This window comes from Dufourea novaeangliae, unplaced genomic scaffold (genome assembly GCF_001272555.1).
Source record: "Dufourea novaeangliae isolate 0120121106 unplaced genomic scaffold, ASM127255v1 scaffold8, whole genome shotgun sequence".
Taxonomy (NCBI): domain Eukaryota; kingdom Metazoa; phylum Arthropoda; class Insecta; order Hymenoptera; family Halictidae; genus Dufourea; species Dufourea novaeangliae.
In genome coordinates, this window is record NW_015373923.1 from 12,212,866 (window position 1) to 12,219,217 (window position 6,352).

The window sequence follows — 6,352 nt, forward strand, 5'->3', positions numbered from 1 at the left end:
GTTTATTGTGTGTTTTTCTATGTATAGTATAGTTTATTTTTTTATGTAATAATATGTATGCAATAGCGTTTATTCTTTTAACTCATTAAACAATGAAAAAGGGAACAACCAAGAACGTATTCAATTCCACACCAGCCCTCAACAGATAGCCAGTTTTCCGGTGTTATTAAACAGCTTGCTTACAATCAGAAACACTAGTTGACAGTTATGAGATATTTTACGTGTTGAACAGTCATCATACAAGACCTAAACCCCAGAAAAAGTTTGACGAAGCGTGTATAGTGCCTCCCCGTGCTAAAGTGACTTCGTAAAAACACGAGGGGTTTGGGTCCTTCACGCCTTTAAATGTTTCGGTGGCAAGTCAAGCGCCTAGGGGCAGTCAATGTATTTTTCTAGTAGTCTTTGTTGGAGCCCTAGAGGTATACGTATGTATATCGAAACGGGCAGACAAAATATACATTTTTGATCCTATAAAGAAAAAAATAATATCTCGGATACGTCTTTATGGAGAACAACAAGCTCAACGTGACATGTTAAAGCACTTTTTCTTGCGGCCTGGCTAGTGGATTTCGAAGGCCTTCAATGGAATGTCATTGTTATTTTACGTTGTACGATAAAAATATGCAAGAGATTCATACAGATGTTTGATAAATGATATCGCATCATCCACGGTGCAACGATAGTCGTGCAAAATGCACGTATCGGTTAAAATTATGTAAATGCCACATTGTCCGAAAATCTGACGTATATAATATGCATTTACACCGACTAGACTGCGGAACTTTATGCAAAATACCATTTTACGAAGTGATTTGGAAAGACAGATGTAAAGAGTTAGCTTTCTTTCATTTCTTAATGATTTTATTATGACAAGGATAAGACGGAGAAAGTTTTAGATCTGATATTTGTCTTTCCATTTATCACATTTCACATAATTGTATATGTTATAAATGCATATAATCCGTATCTAGTAATGACATTCCACATATTCTTCAACGTGACAGAAAATTCAAAATTCTTCACAATAACGGTGCCAGAGGAATTCTTTAATTAAGCAATAAATTTGTATCATTTTAGTAGTATCATTTCGTAAAGCATGAAAAACCATTCAATCTTTGTTATACCCATTTTTTATATCTACTATATTTTTAAAGATATGCAGGGAAAAGGGGAAACATTTATCTACCATCAAGAAGGATTGCACCCTGAAGAACCCGAAAAGAGCCAAAAACAAAAGTTTCTCGATACTCTCTTGTGGACTCCTACAAACCTGCACAGTTCCAAAATAACCGAAAGTTTCGGGTCACCGAAGTGTCCTTGTTAAGGGTTTTAATCATTTGAGCTGCTAAAATTTGATTGTGGACCACTAGGCGACCACTATTCTCGGCTAAGGTATCCCACTTTGGAGCGAAAGAATGAAAGCTATCCTTTGGCAATTTTTTATTGCAAAAATGATAAACTAAACAGGAAAACTATTATAAGTTACTCATTGTACATACATATCTTCGGGTACGCGAAAAAGAAATGTTTAAACATAAAATAGCGACGCTAGACCTTAGCCACGTTTGCTTTTTTTAAATTCGCATCTAATCGGTGTGCATGATAGCATGAAAACAGTTCGACATTGAATAAAAAGTGAAATATTATCATTTTCTACATGACATTTACTAAAGAAATACGTAGGTGTCTTGTGATATGCTAAAAACTTTTTTTTGCTACGGACAGTTAGTTACCAAATTTTTCGGTTAAAAACGATACTTTTTACCAAATATTTTCTATTCGTCCAAGGAATCGTATTTCGAAAAATCCCTACGTATTTGTTTCATAAATGACGCGGAGAAAATAACAATGTTTCGTTTTTTGTTCTAGGTCAAACCGTTTTGAAATTATTCTGCATGCTGATTAGATGCTCAATTAAAAACTAATCAACGAGAAGTAGCCCCAGCATCGCCATTTTATTCTAAAAAGAAATCTTCCCCGTACCTGAAAATATATACATATATACAATAAATATCCTTCAATAGATTTCCCATTTACTTCATTATTTTCGCAATAACAAATTGTAAAAAATAAATTTCAGTTTTAGGCTCCAAAGTGGGCCAATCTTTTAATTGTCACAATAGTGTTGTTTCTAACTGGCAAATAAATGGACAGAAATAAAACTGTTTGAAAGATCACAGTTGGTCAGTTTACTTACGTACACGCAGACCGTGTTGTAATATCTACGTATATAGTCATTGTCACCGAGGAACTCTTGAACTCCTTGTATCAGTGAAGTAATAATACAGTACGGTAACGCGTGTATGCAGATAATTATGAACGTGACTAATACTCGGGTATAAATACGGGAAATTCCTCTTTTCAGGATAGTTCCGAATATTCTTTAACGTCCAAAGTTCGATTACAGCTGACCATAAGTTTGTATAAAATCTACTCTAACTATAACAAAAGGTTCATTATAGTTTTTCTGAAATTGCACATTATCATTGCTAAAGTTTATACTATGCACACTGCTCCAAATAATTAGAGGATCACTACTGTTAGCGGTTCTGTTGTGCCAACCAAACGAAACGACTATAGTAGTGGCCAAACCTTGTCAGAAAAACATTAAGTCAGATATATATATGTTATCAGAAATACTCAACAGTCGCATCTTCTACTGGAATGACATTAAATTGTGAGTTATGCTTACAGTCTCTGTGTGCATTACACTACATAAAGAAGTCAACAAACTTACAAAAATGTCATGTTATATACATGTACGTAGTATGTGTCAACTTTATTAAAAAAATACTGTAAAATTATACATATAGGATCCATATTAAGGGTCTAAAAAAACCGTATGCGACTCGCGAGCCGCAGTTTGATCACTGTAGGTAGATACTATGGGTTTCACCGATTAATACTTTATAGATATGATACTAACATGTATTTTCGATTTTATTAAAAATTTTTCGAGAATTTTATACCGTATTACCAAGCAGAGTGGTTGCAATATAATGATCCTCTAATTGTTTTGAGCAGTGTATTTGTCTTTAAATGTAGAACTGTATATGTATATCTTGAACCTCTCCAGAACTATTTATGGTGGTCATTTGTTTGGAGACATTTATGGTGGTCATTTGTATTCTTTATAATAATAAATATGTAGTATTATGCTAGTGCATCAGAAATGTCCTTTCTTACAATTAAATTAGAAACAGACGTCGCTTTTTTTCAAAATTTCTTATGCATAACTCCAACAGTTTCTACGTTGCATATAATTGCAATCAGATGAAAAAAATGTTAAACGTTTAACGGTTAGAAGTTTCGAAATACAAAAGTACATGAAGTCATTTATAAATGATCAATAATAGTATTCATAATAAAATTTTTAGATAAGCATATAAAATGTATGTATTGCATTATTCTTCGTATTGGGTTGGTGTATTCGCGTAATTTCTTCTTTTGCATATGTAGAACTGACGGTGTTTTTCACTACATACTTTGACTGAATCTTTAACGGAGGAAATTGCATTACTGTTTAATGATAATGGAGGAGATTAGATTAATAATTGAATAAATTGGTGTTTTCTTTTTAGTGTCTAGAAACGAAAAAATTTAATACCCACTGAATACTTCAAAGTTCAGAATTACCACCTTTCCAAGCCACGTCTCCCTATCTATTCAATTTTTCAATAATATTTCCAGCTCTGAAGACTGATCATCACAATGAAATTTCTGTGGATGTGTTTGATCGTTGCAACCGTATTTGGTACTAATTTGTGTGCTCCTTTGGAAAACGGAATATGTTCACCGTGGTTGGGACCGGTAACGTTATTTTTTAAGTTAGAACATCTGAAATACTATACGCTCAGTCTGTAGTCATTAGTTCTAATAGAATTAGGTATAAAATTGTATTCTTTTTTTATAATAATACTGGTACTGCAGGCGTGTTACATTCTATGTATTTTACTAGTTACAAGCAAATGGTGTTCATTTTGTGTGAATTTATAGTTTTATTACAACTATTTTCCACTTTCGAATCACAAAAGTATTTTGATTAGAAATTAATGCATTGAACTAACAATTTCAGAAAAAATATAGTTAAGTGTATCTACTATAATAGTAATTTAAAACACAGACGTGTGTAATGAAAGTATCAAATTTTTTTTGCATAAAATTGTATTATACTATATTTTGTATATATTAATTTCATGCACTTATCGACTATCTACACAGGAACATTTTTTATGCAAATTTAAAACTTAAAGATAAGTAAAAATTCCGTCCCTATGAAGATATGTCCTAATGTACAGTGGGTACAAAAAGTACTCGCACAGACTTTAAAACAGAGCAGTTGTTTTTAAATTGGCCCAAGTGTCTTGAGATTTTTTGTGAAGTTGGGATTAGTTCACTAAATGATGTGTAAAAATACTAAAGGTCGCTCCATACAACTTTCTTATGTGAGATTGTAATGACAATTTAATAAATACATTTCGAAGATTAATCTTAATTATATACATGCTGAAATTTTTATTGGAATCGGTTGATACAAAAGGAGTGACACGCATCAAAAGATGTAAGAATCTTTAGATTTACTACAGTTGCAGCTTGGAAGTCCCGAAAAATTGCGATTTTCAACATTTTTAATCGTTCGTATCTCATAGCAATGTTAACCGATTTCGATGAAATTTTCAGCATGCATATAACTAACATAAATCTAACCAATGAATTTGTTAAATTTTCATTACAATCGCGAATAAAAAAGTCGCAAAAAGCGACTTGTACTATTTTCTTCGCGATTCCGACCAATTGGAACTTTTTCAAAATGTTGTTAACACATCATTTATGATTCGACGTCTCGCGATAAACTCGCGAAGTAACCGCTGCTAGTTAGTAAATTAATACCGTGGAGCTCGTTTGAAAGATGATGTGATGGTGATCGGTATTATGTGTTTTAAATGATTGACACAACTTAGTAGCATACTTAGATTTTAATATAAACTTAACAATGTGATGTATGTGTATCTGTGTACTGCTTGTGTTCTGACTGATCGATGTGTCCTTGTTGACGGTTGAATGTGTTCTGCTGAATGAGGGAATGTATAGGTGCTTACTGGAACGGATCGACTCTTGATTGGTGAGAAATGCAGAATTTTATTGGTGTACGTGGTTGAAGAGGTGGTACTATGAATTGGAAGAAGTGGGGTTTGGTGTATGCATTGTTACTTGGATTCCTGCAAGTCAGCGCCGAAATATAAGGAAGGGTCTTAAGAACCGCGAATGGTTTGCACGTAATGTGCAGCTGTCCAGGAATCTCTATTTATGACAGTTTGGTGACCATGTGGACGGCCCAAGACGCGACGAGCGTTGCGACCATCGCCTACCTGCGTTGGGTCGCAACAATTTAGTACACTAATCCTTCTAAGTTCACAAAGAAACTCAAGCCACTTGATTCAATTTGAAAAAAGTTGTTCTATTTTAACAGGCGTGTGAATACTTTTTTTACCCACTGTATGTTCACCACAGAAATATATTTAATTTCTTTTGAATTGCGAATCTAATGATGCAGTATCTTTGCAAGTATTCAGTTACACGTTGTGTATTTTGCACATCTTTGTGTGTATTTCAATTAAGTATGTATATTTTTTTTTAGTGTCAGATAACTGAACAATGTTGCCAAAATCTTACCTGTTTGTCGTACACAAGTAAATGTGTGCTAAGTGATGGTGTCTATAACACAGTCAACTATACAATCCCACTTTGAGACGGACCGTATCCTCCAGGCTACCCAAACGAAACGACCACCCAATTCGTTTTCGTTTGATTTCGTAATGATTTCTGTCCCAATATTTCCATTCTAATAACACCTTTGTATCGGTGATATCATTGATGTAGTAAATAAAGTTCTATAATATAAAACTATAAAATACATGCAGATTATCATAAATTTCTTCGACTATTTCCTTCAGAAAGATTTGTATCCTTTCTCTTTTGATATTCGAACAAACTTGCAGCGATTCAGGTATTATAAGCCTTGACAGAAATATGCTCTACAGACGATTTCACTATACATATGTATGTTTGTTAGAATCTAATGTTAGAAAATTGTCAAGTCAATCAAATTATTCAATATATTCTGTTAGTACTTGTGTAACGTTATGCTTTCCATGAATGGAAGTCGATTTCTTATGTCCGAGTAATATGGAGGATTCCTTGAGGTTTGTTTTGTTTTCCGGATCAATCAGCTGTTTTACAAGAAAAATTACACTGTGCGAGGAATATTCTAAAAATAACATTTTTTCATCGCGTACCACGTTTAATTTTATTTTCTAAACATGAACACCTCTCTATTTTACTATTTCTTTGT

At 33.3% G+C, this 6,352-nt stretch overlaps 1 long non-coding RNA gene across 2 annotated transcripts; it reads left to right on the forward strand.

Annotated features, from left to right (window-relative positions):
- The first annotated feature begins 2,376 nt into the window (after nt 1-2,376).
- On the forward strand, nt 2,377-5,916 carry LOC107194938. Of its 2 annotated transcripts, none has more exons than XR_001516349.1 (3): nt 2,377-2,417; nt 3,691-3,810; nt 5,639-5,916. It is a non-coding gene; the product is annotated as an uncharacterized LOC107194938 (long non-coding RNA). The 2 variants fall into 2 exon arrangements; XR_001516348.1 differs by having other exon boundaries at nt 2,379-2,451.
- Nucleotides 5,917-6,352: the final 436 nt, after the last annotated feature.